The sequence below is a fragment of the Chelonia mydas genome, chromosome 14 (genome assembly GCF_015237465.2).
Source record: "Chelonia mydas isolate rCheMyd1 chromosome 14, rCheMyd1.pri.v2, whole genome shotgun sequence".
Classification (NCBI taxonomy): domain Eukaryota; kingdom Metazoa; phylum Chordata; order Testudines; family Cheloniidae; genus Chelonia; species Chelonia mydas.
This window is the reverse complement of record NC_051254.2, coordinates 34,209,014-34,223,915: the sequence shown is the minus strand read 5'-3', so window position 1 is coordinate 34,223,915 and position 14,902 is coordinate 34,209,014.

The following is a 14,902-nucleotide window of genomic DNA, read 5'->3' as shown; positions in this document are numbered from 1 at the left end:
CATCAGTCAGTCCTTGGCCTCCCAGGCTCCCAGGGATGGGAGCAACTCTAAATGGTGGCTCGGGTGACATGGACACTAGGCCATGGGGAAATGAGTGCAGGTCTGTGGGGCAGGAAAGGTTCACAGAGGGCACGTAGGGGACTCTCCTGCCCTTCCCAGGAGTGATAGCAGAACACCTAAGAACAGAAGTCCATGAAGTCCAGAAGCCCCCACTAGGCTCCTTGCTCCCAGGCCAGCGAATGGCGATAGGATGGGAATGAGGCCCTGGGCCCCACCCCAAGCTCCTGAGTCTATTGCAGCTGCTTACCGTGACCCCCATCAGTTGCTGGGCTTCCTCCAGGAGGGATTAGACTAGCACCAGTCCAGCCTGGCTGACATGCAGCAGGGGGTCGTGGATGGCCAGTACCGCTGTCTGGAGGAAGTATCTTCTCTGCGCCTTTGAGAAGAATTTTCCAAAGACCTAAAACCAAGAGGACATGAGACTCCAGCAGATTGCCCAGAGCCAGCCTCCAAGTCCTGTTGGTACAATGGTATCACCGTCCAGTGGCCCAAAGGGAGGGTAAGAGAGCTGCTGCAGCCAAGGCAGTTCATTCCCCAGGAGGCTTTCAGGGTCCCATGGCTCAGGGAAGCCCCTTTATTAAAAGGTCGCAGACCAAAGCCTCCAGTGGCTATTTCTGGAGGGCAATTTATCCCAGGGGCCATGATGGGCTGGAAATGGATTTCTAATGTGTGTGAGCAGACCCACTCTACTGTGCAGTGCACAGAGATGACAGGGGACCCCTGTATTGCTTCCAGCAGAGAGATCTCCTGCACCTCAGTGGCTAGAGGAGTGTGCGTACGTGTGGGGCGAGTGGCAGGGGGTTGGAGCTGACAGACCAAAGGTCTCTTCCCCCCAACTTAGTGATTTCTCTAGTAGCTGGGTATGGCCTCTGCAGCTCCTTGGTTTCTTCCAAGGGGAATCCAATCTGCAACATGACAAGGATAAGGAGACTCATGTCCCAGTCCCCATCACAGGCACTCCTAGGAGACTTTTCTGCTGTTGCAGCAATTCAGCTTGTGGGAGGCGGGACAAGCTTACACAGTCTCTCTCATGGGGCGTCTGTAGAGCAGCATTCTGTAGATGCCCTTGTCAATCCAGGAGCCATTCCAAGGCCTCCTCTGTGATGTTGTACAAATAACCCATTTCACCTTTGACTCCAGTCTGTGTTATGGTGTTATGGTGTGTTCAAAGGTTTGGCAATTCTCACCACAGTTGTGAGATGGGCTGGGGGTGGGGGGGCGGGTCTTTGATTTTCTACTTATTCAGCAAGTAGCCGCAACTTGGGTCAGTGACAATGTGCTTCTTTGGAACAGTAGCTAAGGTCTAGATACTCTGCCATTCCCTGGCGGGGTCTGGAGACATGAGTGGGGCGCATGTGGTCCATATTGGCTCTGGAGCTCACTGTGTCCCCTACCCAGTTCCCAGGTTGGGGCATTCTGCTCCCTGACTGGCAATGGAATTGGGCAAAGCCCACCTCCTTTCTGTGCTTCTACAGAGTGCAGGGAATTAAACAAGGGTCTGATCAAGCAATAGTGACTGACTGACCCAGTGCTCTCCTCTCAGACACTTGTGATCAGCCAGGGGGACAAGGAGCAGAGAGACACCCAGAGCCACAATCCTATATTAACTCACCCACCCAGGGATTCTCCTTATGCCACGTAGCAATGGATCCATGTAAGACACTCAAATCATGGCAACTAGTGAAGTTCCAATGTGGGACCTTTCGCACCAGCCTGTCCCACTGGTTGCTGGATGCGGAACTCTGAGCTGGAAATAAGGAGTGGGCTCTTTTCCTGTCTCCAGGAGGCATCCCACTGCAGGGAACCCAGCCAGCCCCGCTCCCTGAACTGTGTCATGCCCTGGCACAGTGCCCTTACCTCCCTCACCCTGGCTGTATTCTTGTAGCCCAGGAGCTTGCTATCCTGGTGCCAGCTGTAGCACCACAGATCTTCTGCCTCATGAATTGTCAGCCCTGGAAGAGAGAGAGAGAGACTTTTATCATTCTGGTTGCAGTTTCTGTGTCCTTCCAATCCCATTGGTGGCTCCACAGTGGAGTGGAGAAGAACAGAGGCAGAGAGAGACTTGTCCTCCAGCTGGGGTCAGTCTGAGAGAAATTGCCTGGGGTCCCATTATCCATCTGTGGTCACTCTCAGTCCCCTATTGGGTTCCGTGGAGCATCAGCTGGTAGAGCCTGTAAGTCCCCTCCCTGGCCTGCCAGCTGATGTCCTTGTCTGGGTCACTGACAAACAGAGCCAGCTGGGCCACATGGTGACCCATCCTAGGGAACTTGGCTGAGATCTAATGGAAGGGAGAGCAGAGGGGACTCCATCAGCATTTTCCTGTCCACTCCCTGTCCTCCCTGAGCCAGAAGGCTCCTTCCCCTTAACTCTTCTGCAGGAGATGCTGGGGGAGAGGAGCTTGAGATCGAGCCTTCATTTGCTCTGCTGCCAAGGGAGCCAGGAGCTGCTTTGGGATGCCAAGCAGGGGCTGGAGCATGGTCCCCTTAAAGGCCCAGGGACAACACTGAACCAGGACAAGAAGAACTTGACTCAAGCCTAGCTCAGTCTCTGCTCTGACCCTGCCTCCCCATGAAGAACCCTCCTAAGCCACAGCCCCGGCAGCAGCAGATCCTGCAGCCCGCTGGAGCCAGCCTGCCTCCGCCTGGAGTCAGGAAGCTGGGGTCAGAGGTCATTTATGGAAAACTCAGGGAGGGTGACTGTGTATCTCAGCAGGGCTGTGCTGCTCCGAATGGCCCTGGCTCTCTCCTGGGACATCCTGGACACGATCCAGAAGCTGACATGCTGTGGGGAAAGGAGGCAGGTCAGACTCAATGGCCACATGCACATGCTTTGCAAATAAGCCCCAGACCCAGGGGCCTGAGACATTCTGTGCAGGGGGGAATATCTGAGTCATTGGTGGCAGAGCTGTAGAAGGGGATTCTTTCCCCTCAGACGCAGCATGTATCCTGCAGGATACAACTTGTCAATGTCTCTCTAGATTGGGACAATGTTCGGTGTCGGGACTGGTCTCATCCTCCCAGAACTCCTAATTCCTGAACAGTTCACCAGAAAGGAAACTGAACCCTCGCCCTTCCCTGCTACGCAAATCCTTGGGGGGATGTAGGGAGTGACTGAGAGCACAATCCTCCCAGGAATTTCAGAGCAGATCAGAGGGAAGTGCTGATTCCCTGGGGTCCTCCTGTTTCTCTAGGAAGGAGCATGTGCCTCTTCTCTGAGAACCATCTCCCAAATCTCATGGTGTGTGTGTGTTGGAGTGGCGGGGGAAGGGTGGGTTTTCAGACTCTCACTCCCCAAGACAGCCAGGGGCCCTGTGGTTAGTGTTCAACAGAACCAGGCAGAGTTCTGGCTTGAAGTCCCAACTCCTTCCTCTGTCCCTCAAGAAGGAAGGACCTGACACTGCATTGCACTGACCTCCCCAACCAAGGAAGGCCCACTGGGGACCCTGCTAGGAGGACAGAGTTGAAAATGGATCTTCCAGTCTCTCCTTATCAGTCCCCCAAAGAGTTAAGGTAAAATTGGTCCCCACCCCTCCTTATGGGGCTCACCTCCATGATGTAGTGGAGCTTGTCTGTGTCTGGGGACTCTGCCAGCAGGTTCCCCAGCATGGCATCCAGGACCTCTGGCATGACTTTGTGCAGAGCCTGCAAAGCATAGGTCAGAGTTAGGGAAACTGGGCCTACACCTGCCACAGGATAAGAAGAGGGGTCTCTGGGAAGCACTTGGGAGACTCCCAAACACATATCCTGACCTCTTTCATTCACATATAACTGCAGGCAATTTGCAAGAATTGATGACAACTGGATCTTTGATCCATGAGCTTAGCAGGTCTCTGCAGAGGGCCTTGTAGGCAGAAGAGTATGCAACAGCGAAGTTGCTGCGGATGGAAGCTGGGCTGCTGGGCAAAACACGGCATATGAAAGAAAGAATTATTTTACCCTTTGCCCTTGGACTTCCACTACCGCCACCAAATGTTTATCTGGATTTATTTTATTAGGAAAGCATTGTTTGGAAACGTCTTTCCCCCCAAAATCCTCCCAACCCTTGCACCCCACTTCCTGGGGAAGGTTTGGTAAAAATCCTCACCAATTTGCATAGGTGACCACAGACCTTAAGAACAATGAAAAAAGCATTCAGTTCTTGAAAAGAAGAATTTTAGTAGAAGTAACAATAAAAAAGAAGTAACAATAAAAAGAATCACCTCTGTAAAATCAGGATGGTAAATACCTTACAGGGTAAGTAGATTCAAAACATAGAGAATCCCTCTAGGCAAAACCTTAAGTTACAAAAAGACACACAGACAGGAATATCCATTCAATTCAGCACACCTTAATTTCTCAGCCATTTAAAGAAATCATAATCTAACATACCTCTAGCTAGATTACTTACTAAATTCTAAGACTCCATTCCTGTTCTGTCCCCAGCAAAAGCATCACACAGACAGATCCTTTGTTTTCCCCTCCCCCCAGCTTTTGAAAGTATCTTGTCTCCTCATTGGTCATTTTGGTCAGGTGCCAGAGAGGTTATCCTAGCTTCTTAACCCTTTACAGGTGAGAGGATTTTTCCTCTGGCCAGGAGGGATTTTAAAGGGCTTTACCCTTCCCTTTATATTTATGACACCTTCTATACAGGGTCGTCTGTTTTCTAGCAAAACCAGTACAAGACAAGGAGAAAACTCTGAAGAGGGTCCTCCTTGTGCTCACGTACGTGAAAGTGAATGCTCTCTCAGTCCTCCAGGAGAGACCTCGAGAAGGAGACGTGCTGAAGCAAAGCCACAGGGATCTCCGAGGTGTCCCCTGTCCTGCTCCCCTGTCCTGCCTGGCTGATGTCAAGATTTCTCTGTGAGATCATCGCCTCCCCACCACCTTTGTCCGATAGGCTGAGGTCCTGCCAAAGGCCCTTGTGATGTCACTGCCACACCCACCCCACCCTTGCAGTGCTGATGTCCTGTCCCTGTCCAGCCACATTGGATGTTTGAGCTGCTTCCCCTGGATCACCCCACTCAATGACTCTTCATTGTGGGGATGACACCGACTACACAGTAGAACACAGAGGCTCTTCCCCAGGCCGCAATCAGATTTTCATAAGTTAGTAGACTTTATGGCCAGAAGGAACCATTAGAGCATTTAATCTGATCCCCTGAGTATCCTAAGGCCTCCTGTATGTCAGAAGAGCTGTTTTTTTCTCTTACTCAAACATTTTCCAGAAAGGCATCTAGTCTTTATTCAAAGATATCAAGAGATGGAGAAGCTATCATTTCTCTTGGTGGTTTGTTCCAATGATGAGTCACCCTCTTACAAATCTGTGTCTTATTGTCATTATACTTCTTCCGATTTCTGCTTCCATCCATGGGGTCTTGTCATGCCTTTCTCTGCTTGATAAAAGAGACCTTTTATACTCAACATTTTCTCTCCATGAAGTCAAGCAACTCACCTCTCATTCTTCTTTTGTATGTACACTAAACAGATTAAGCTTTTTCAACGTCTATTTAGAAGGCATCATCCCCATCACTCAATTATGAATCTTTTCTGTACCCTCTCCAATTGTTTTAACATCATATTCAAAATGTGGACACAAGAAGTGGATTCAACATTCCAATGTCAGTCTCACCAATGCTGTATCACTTCCCTTTCCATACTCACTAGTCTATCCATCCAAGAATGGCTTTAACCTTTTTTACCACAGTTTCACATTGACAGATCATGTTGAGCAACTCATCAACTATGGCCCTGGAATCCTTTTCAGTGTCACTGCTTTCCAGCGGATTTTCACCCATTCTGTAGGGTGCCACCTGACTCCTTTGTTACTGGAAGCATGGGTTTGCACATGGCTTTATTAAAACCGAATTATTCAGTAAGTATTTTAGAAGAACTAGCCCATTAGAGAGAGATTCATGAATTACTCAAAGACAATGAATGGAGAAAAGCATCAAGAGCAATCAAATACATGTTTGGTTATGGCTTATTTCCTTGGTCTTAAAAGAGAGTAACAAGGACCTGAGTCTCCTCCCTCACAATAGCCCCAAGCTCACCCAATCAGCATTGAGACTCTGAGAATCAGAAAGCTGACAGTTCTCACCAGATATCCCAGGTCACCACCAGAGGGAGTCACTCTTAGAGCACTGTTCCAGCCACATGTCTTTGGGAGGGCCTTCTGCAATGAGAGTTGGAGGGCAACCACCCCACCCCACCGCCCCGTCCCCAACTCCACACGCACAGACAGCTCCTGGTGGTGAAAGGAAAGCAGGGAAAAGGACAAAGATGCAAGAGAAGAAGAGAAAGGAGGGAGAGACAGGAAAGGGAAAACAAAAAGGAGAAACCCCAATGTTCCCAGGAATTCTAAGGGACAAAGTCCTAGGTCGGAAATAAAATGCTTCCCCCACAGTCTAGTGTTTTCCTTTCCTAAAAATCAGCCGGCACCTGATGGATCAGACTGAACAGGTTCCAAACCTCTCTGCGGCTCTTACCTTCTTAACAGGGACATCTGATTTCTAGCAAAACCGGTACAAGACAAGGAGAAAACTCCGAAGAGGGTCCTCCTTGAGCTCATGTATGTGCAAGTGAATGCTCTCTCAGTCCTCCAGGAGAGACCTCGAGAAGGAGACGTGCTGAAGCAAAGCCACAGGGATCTCTGAGGTTGCCCCTGTCCTGAACCCCTGTCCTGCCTGGCTGATGTCAAGATCTCTCTGTGAGATCATCGCCTCCCCACCACCTTTGTCCAATAGGCTGAGGTCCTGCCAAAGGCCCTTGTGATGTCACTGCCACACCCAAGCCTCCCCTGCAGTGCTGATATCCTGCCCCTGTCCAGCCACATTGGGTGTTTCAGCCGCTTCCCCTGGATCACCCCACTCAATGAGCGTTCATTGTGGGCTCAAGCCGACTACACAGTAAAACATCAGAGGCTTCTCCCCATGCTATGCTCAGTTTTCCATAAATTAGCAGACTTTATGGACAGAAGAGATAATTGGAGCATGTCATCTGACCCCCTGCATATCACATGCTTTCTGTAGAGCATAGTAGCTAGTTTTTGACCAAATACGTTCCAGAAAGGCATCTAGTCTTCATTAGAAGACACCAAGAGATGGGGAATTCCCACCACCTCCCTTTCTAGTTTGTTCCTTTGGTGATTCATCCTCACTGTCGAATATGTGTGCCCTCTTTTGAATATGAATTGGTCTCTTTTGAGTTTCCAGCCACTGGGTCTTGTTATGCTTTTCTCTGCTAGATTAATGAGCCCTTTAATAGCCGATATTTTCTCTCCCTGAAGTCACTTCAACACTTCAATGACTTCACTTCCAGATCTTTTTTATCATGTAAACAGGCTGAGCTTTTTCAATAGCTCACTAGCAGGCAGTTTTCTCCAGCCCTCAAAACTTTTCATTGCTTTTTGCTGCCCCATCTCCAGTATTTCAAAATCTTTTTCAAAGGTGGATGCCAAAACTGGACATGTGAATGCAGCTCCAGATCTGGGAGCAGCTTCCATTTGCTGGCAGGAGACTGTGTATGAGATTTTGCAGGTTGTAGGGGGGTGTGAGACAGGCACTAACATGGGCATGAAAGTTTGGGGAACAGGACAGAGGCCAGGGTTGGGCAAGGTGGGCAGGGACTTGGGAAGAAAGGGAGAAGATCAACCACTTTCTGAATGTGGGTCAGGATTATCCCCACTTTAGAGAGTGGGAAATTGAGGTGCCATGTGGGAGCGGGATTGCCATTTGGACGAGCGTCTGAAGAATCGCTACAGCTAAAATAGAAAAGCTATTAAGTGTCAGAAGAAGATTAATCATAGAATTCAGAGTTCAGGGCTGACTAGCAAAGGTGTTGTATATGTCATAAACCAGTCTGCGCTCTGCCACCTCCCTGGTCTCGGAGACAGGGGTCCATCTCTTGGACAGGGATTAGAGGATCTTTCTCTCAGACACACAACTGTGAATAATTTGGAAGACAAACCCTGCTTGTAATTTTGTTCACTGGCCCTGCTAGAAACTCCACCCTCCAACCATTGTGAACCAGGACCAGGGACACCATTCCCCTCTCCTGTCCACATGTACCTGTGCACCTGCAGACATTGCAGCTGGCACATGCATTGGTGCAGGCTCTGTCACGGAGCTGGATGAATCACCCTGCTGGCCCACATACCCAGCATTCTCTCCCTGAGCAATCCGTCCCGCTGTCTGTTCCACCTCTCGTCATCCAGGAACCTCTAGAGCAGTCTCTCTTGATGGATTGTGTCCTTCTCCTCCTTGGCTCTTTTGGAAGCAAGGTGCTTTTGGCTTCTCTTTGCCCCTATTGGCAAACCTCCTGCACGGTCCTCGTCCTTCTGGCCCACTGCGGGCCATTTGTAGCACCCGCAGTCCCAGGCAGCAGTCTTGGCCCAGCAGGTGTGCAAGTGTCTTCCAGTGGAAGGAAACAGAGGCTATATTCATTGTATTGCCTGGGGTGGGGGGAAGAATCTGTCCACAAGGCCATGATTTGCAACACTGTGGAATGCTTCTAGGTCACTCCTTCATAAATTCTTGTGTACTCTCCATCTCACTTCAGTCCTTGGAAGATTCACAGAGGCACAAGCAACCTGTCTTCCGACAATGGCCAATGCCAGGTTCTCCAGAGGGAATGAACGGAACAGGTATTCATCAAGTGATCCATTTCCCGTTGACCATTTCCAGCTTCTGGCCAACAGAGGCTAAGGACACCATTCCTGCCCATACTGGCTAATAGCCATTGATGGACCTGTCCTTCATTACATTGTGCTGGGCGCTGCACAGACATAGAATAGAAGATCATCCCTACTCCAGAAAGCTTACAGTCTAAAAGACAAGCCAGACAAACAGGTGGAGACAAACAACAAAGAAAACAGCTTCCCAGAAATACAGTAAAATTGCTTCCCCGTTTCCCTTTCATATAACAACTCCCCTCTTCCACTCATCTCCCCTGGGCTCAGCTTTCAGTCAAACTCTTACAGCCTGGGTTAGACCAGAACAATAGCCTAACTGGTTAGGAATCATGTTTCAAATGCATCACAATGCCAAATGCTTAAGAAACAACCTATAACCCACCCTACTACTCTAGGTATTTCTGCTGCATTGTACAAAGGACATTGCTCCCTGAACTGAGGTAGACATCAGTTTATAGAGGGAAGAATGATTGATAGTTATTGTAGCCTGATATTTTCAAAAGGGTCAGAGGGAGTCAGTGCAACAGAAGCTGGGTGACTAACTCCCTTTTGCTTCTTTGAAAATCCCAGCTGTAATGCCTATCCTCTCCATTGTAATTTGAAATTATTCATGCACAGATAACAATACTTAGCACTTGTACAGCTCTTTACATGTGCATAGCAATGTGCAAAGAAGGATTATTAATCCACACAACATGACTACACACTAGAGATCTGATTTAAGGCACTTTGGAGTGAATGGTTGACAAGGTCAGTAGAATTGTTCCCATTTTACAGATGGAGAAACTAAAGCAGGGATGTGAAGCTATCTGTTCAAATCACAGAGACAGCTGAGGACAGAACACAAGAGCTGATATTAACACTTCTCTGTCCTGTGCAGTATTCAGAAATAGATCTATCTATCTGTCTACCTTCTCCTTTTCTTATTTGCTGCTGTTAAGTTACTATACCAGAAAATTCCACAGGTAAATATATTAGAGCTGCTTGAAAGTTTTCCACCAACACATTTTATCAACGGAAACTGTCTTTATAATGAAACTGAGATTGTTGCAAAAGAAAGAAAGACGGAAAGAAAGATGATAACTTGGGGATTTTCATGAAAACAATAACAACAAGAAGTTGTTTCTGGTGCAAAAAGTACAAAATATTTTGGCTTAAACCTGAAAACTTTTGGCGAACTGAAAACTCATTTGTTTTTTGACAAAAATCTGAAAAAAAATTAAAACAAAAATTGGACAAAAATTAAAATATTTTTCATTTTTGTCAAAAATTTTGATGTAAAACAATAATTTCCCAAATGGCTCTATTAGTTTTACAACTTACAAAAAAGTACTATTCCCTTTGTTCTTTCTAGACTTTATACTATATTACAAAAAGGGAATAAGATATATCCATTCTTTCAGTACATGTGTGTTGACAGCAATTTCCAGGTAGCTTACATTACAGAGAAAGGCAAACTTATTTCTCAGTACAGTTACTTTAATCTGTAAGGCCAGGATAGGCTTTCGCTATCTGGTGGATCTAACTTACCATGTCTTCTGATAGAGCTTGTCAATACAACCTGGTTTCATTCACAATCTTTTTCTCTTTGGATGACACACTATAGCACGGGTGCTGAAAAATAGTGCATCCTGAGATCGTATATCTTCCTTTCCCCGCATCTAAACATACAGCAAATACAGGAATATTTCACTTGTGGTTCACATTGACATCACAGTCATTTTACACCTCTGTAGCTGTGTAAAGGGGCCTTAAAATGTTTGTGATAAGTATAATTCACTCCAACGGTAAGCCCCCATTCCACTGCCAGAGTGGTGTGAAGTGTCCTTAGCAAAAATGCGAATCTGCCTCTTCAAAACCAAAAGCCTCCGGCAAATTCTGTAGATTTTGACATTGAGAGGAATCTGTTTCCATCATCATCCAACTGGCTTTACCCCTACCTACCTTGTTAATGAACTGCTGCTGAAATTGGCTGCATGGGGGGGTTTGTTTTGTACTCCACGCTCACCTCCCCATCACCCTGGGGATATTTGATCTCAGCAGAATTTCACAGATTTTCCTAGGATATGTAGTGAACTCTGCTAAAGCAGGCTGGTCTCCTGGTGAAAGCACGGTACTGGCAGCCTGGAGACCAACATTCCAGTCCTGCATTTGCCAAACTGTTGCTACACAGTGGGAGCTTTGTTGTCTTAGTTAAGCCCCCACCCAGCCTCATTTCCCGAGCTTTAAAATAATGGCAAATTCCAAAATTGGACCCCTTCGACCTGCTGAACACAGACAAAGAGCTGGACAGAGGAAGCCCCAACAGTGAATTGTATTGGTCCTACAAAACCAAGGAGGTATGCTTCATATACTTGACACCATCTTCTGGCACCTAATCAATTCCCCATTTCCATATATCCAGATATAGAGAACTCCTGTAAGAGAGGGGAGGAAGCTGCATCTAAGGGAGTCAGCTGCATCGGTAAAATGTTCAAGAGTTTCCAAGGGCCAAATTTTTAAAGGTATTTAGGAGCCTAATTCCCATTGAAATCAATAGGTGTTAGGTGTTTAATCTGTTCCAAGATTTTTGTGAAATACTCAAGACATCGACCAGCAACTTTGGAAGCCTAAAGAGCTCTGAAAATCTAGCTAGGGCAAGATTTTTCAAGATATTTGGCACTAGTGGACAATTTCAAAGGTATATAGGCACCTAACACCCATTGAAACCAGGTGCTTTTGAAAATCCCATTGGGTGCCTAAAAACCTTTAAAAATCTGGCTTTATAAAACTTTTGAAAATGGGACTTAAATGCCACAATCCCTTTCGTACTTTTCAGTATTTTAAGCCCAGTTCCTACCGGGATGTAATAGAGAAGTGGGCCTCTTGTGTAGCAAGTGCATCTCGTTTGTGTTTCACAGATGTAGCCCTTTAACCCCAGAGGTTTCTGGGAGTTGTAGTCTCCAGACAAGGCACATGATGAGTTTGGGTCAACCGACCAAGTGTTATTTGATTACCTGCTGGAGATTATAGAAAGTGAGGTTCCAGGCTCAGTCTTTGGAAGATGAGGATTAAGGAAAGACCCTGAAGTCGTCTGCTGCATGGAGATCTAGCAGGAGTCCAAAGGGGTAGCCCAGAAGAGCTAGCTAATTGCTTTTCCACAAAAAAGTTTTAACACCAGACAATGTTTTTGTTGAACTCAACATTTTCTACAGGAAAATGTCAATTTTGCCAAAAATCTCGAGTTTCTCTTGGAAAATCAGAGCTGTATATTTCATTTAGATTTGACATTAAACTATAAAACCACATTTTTTCCTTTCCAAACTTTAATTTGAAACAAACTATTTCATTTTTAAATATGGATTCTAAATCATAGAATCCTAGCAATGTTGAGCTGGAAGGGACCTTGAGAAGTGACAAAGTGAAGCCCCTTGTGCTGAGGCAGGACAGGGTAGGACAAAGTAAACCTCGACCACCCCAACATATGTTTGTCCAAATCTCCACTGATGGGGATTCCACAATCTCCCTTGGGAGCCTATTCCAGAGTTTAACTGCCCTTATAGTTAGAAAGTTCTTCCTAATATCTAACCTCAATCTCCCTTGCCGCAGCTTACATTTATTGCTTCTTCCCCTACCTTCACTGGACATAGAGAACAGTTGATCATAGTCATCTTATAGCAGCCCTTAACATATTTGAAGATTGTTATCAGCTTCCCCCTCATTCTTCTTTTCTCAAGAGTAAACATGGCCAGTGTTTTTAACCTTTCCTCAAAGGTCAGGTTTTCTAAACCTTTCATCATTTTTGCGTTGCTCTCCTCTGCTCTCTCTCCAATTTTTCCACATCTTTCCGAAAGTGTGTCACCCAGAAGTGGAAATAATACTCCATCTGAGCCTCATCAGCACTGAGTAGAGGAGGACAATTATCTCCCATGACTTACATACAACATTCCTGTCAATACACCTCAGAATGCTATGAGCCTAGTTTACAACTGCATTGCATTGTTGGCTCATATTCAGTGTGTGGTCCACTATAATCCCCGGATCCTTTTCAACAGTACTACCACCTAGCCAGTTATTCCCCACTTTGTAGTTGAACATTTGTTTTTTCCTTCCTAAGTGAAGTACTTTGCACTTATCTTTACTGAATTTCATCTTGTTCTTTTCAGACTAATTTTCCAATTTATCAAGGTCCTTTTGAATTCTAATCCTGTCCTCCAAAGTGCTTGCAACCCCTACCATCTTGCTGTCATCTGCAAAACTTATAAGCATACTCTCCGCTTCATTATCCAAATTATTAATGAAAATATTGAATAGGAACAGACCAAAGACTGACCTCTATGGGACCCCACTAGATACACCCTTCAAGTTTGACAGCAAACCCTTGACAACTACTCTTTGAGTACGTTATTTCAACCAGTTGTTCACCCACCTGATAGTAATTTCCTCTAGACCACATTTCTTACTTTGTTTATAAGAATGTAATGGGGACTGAGTCAGAAGCCTTACTAAAATTAAGGTATATCCCATCTACTGCTTTCTCCCATCCACCAAGTCAGGAACCCTGTCAAAGAAATTAAAAGTTTTATTTTGACTTAATTGGACATTCAAATGATAAATTTTGATGTCATTTTTAATCAAAGTGCCACTTTTTCATTGACAATTGACAATTTGAAATGGAATATTTCATTCTGAAGTGTTGCAAGTACAACTGATTGAATTTTTTCTAACAGAACAGTTCTACGGGAACGTGTTGATTCCATAAAAACTTTTTAGAGTGGTAACTAAGAACATCTGGAGTATAATACATAACTTGTTTGTAGCAATTGTGAATCATAGAATCATAGAATATCAGGGTTGGAAGGGACCTCAGGAGGTCATCTAGTCCAACCTCCTGCTCAAAGCAGGACCTAATCCCCAAATAAATCATCCCAGCCAGGGCTTTGTCAAGCCTGACCTTAAATACTTCTAAGGAAGGAGATTCCACCACCTCCCTACGTAACGCATTCCAGTGTTTCACCACCCTCCTAGTGAAAAAGTTTTTCCTAATATCCAACCTAAACCTCCCCCGCTGCAACTTGAGACCATTACTCCTTGTTCTGTCATCTGCTACCTCTGAGAACAGTCTAGAGCCATCCTCTTTGGAACCCCCTTTCAGGGAGTTGAAAGCAGCTATCAAGTCTCCCCTCATTCTTCTCTTCCCCAGACTAAACAATCCCAGTTCCCCCAGCCTCTACTCATAAGTCATGTGTTCCAGTCCCCTAATCATTTTTGTTGCCCTCCGCTGGACTCTTTCCAATTTTTCCACATCCTTCTTGTAGTGTGGGGCCCAAAACTGGACACAGTACTCCAGATGAGGCCTCACCAGTGTCGAATAGAGGGGAACGATCACGTCCCTCGATCTGCTGGCAATGCCCCTACTTATACAGCCCAAAATGCCATTGGCCTTCTTGGCAACAAGGGCACACTGTTGACTCCTATCCAGCTTCTCGTCCACTGTAACCCCTAGGTCCTTTTCTGCAGAACTGCTACCTAGCCATTCGGTCCCTAGTCTGTAGCGGTGCATGGGATTCTTCCGTCCTAAGTGCAGGACTCTGCACTTGTCCTTGTTGAACCTCATCAGATTTCTTTTGGCCCAATCCTCCAATTTGTCTAGGTCCCTCTGTATCCTATCCCTACCCTCCAGCATATCTACCTCTCCTCCCAGTTTAGTGTCATCTGCAACCTTGCTGAGGCTGCAATCCACACCATCCTCCAAATCATTTATGAAGATATTGAACAAAACCGGCCCCAGGACCGACCCTTGGGGCACTCCGCTTGATACTGGCTGCCAACTAGACATGGAGCCATTGATCACTACCCGTTGAGCCCGACAATCTAGCCAACTTTCTATCCACCTTATAGTCCATTCATCCAGCTCATACTTCTTTAACTTGCTGGCAAGAATACTGTGGGAGACCGTGTCAAAAGCTTTGCTAAAGTCAAGGAACAACACGTCCACTGCTTTCCCCTCATGCACAGAGCCAGTTATCTCATCATAGAAGGCAATTAGATTAGTCAGGCATGACTTGCCCTTGGTGAATCCATGCTGACTGTTCCTGATCACTTTCCTCTCCTCTAAGTGCTTCAGAATTGATTCCCTGAGGACCTGCTCCATGATTTTTCCAGGGACTGAGGTGAGGCTGACCGGCCTGTAGTT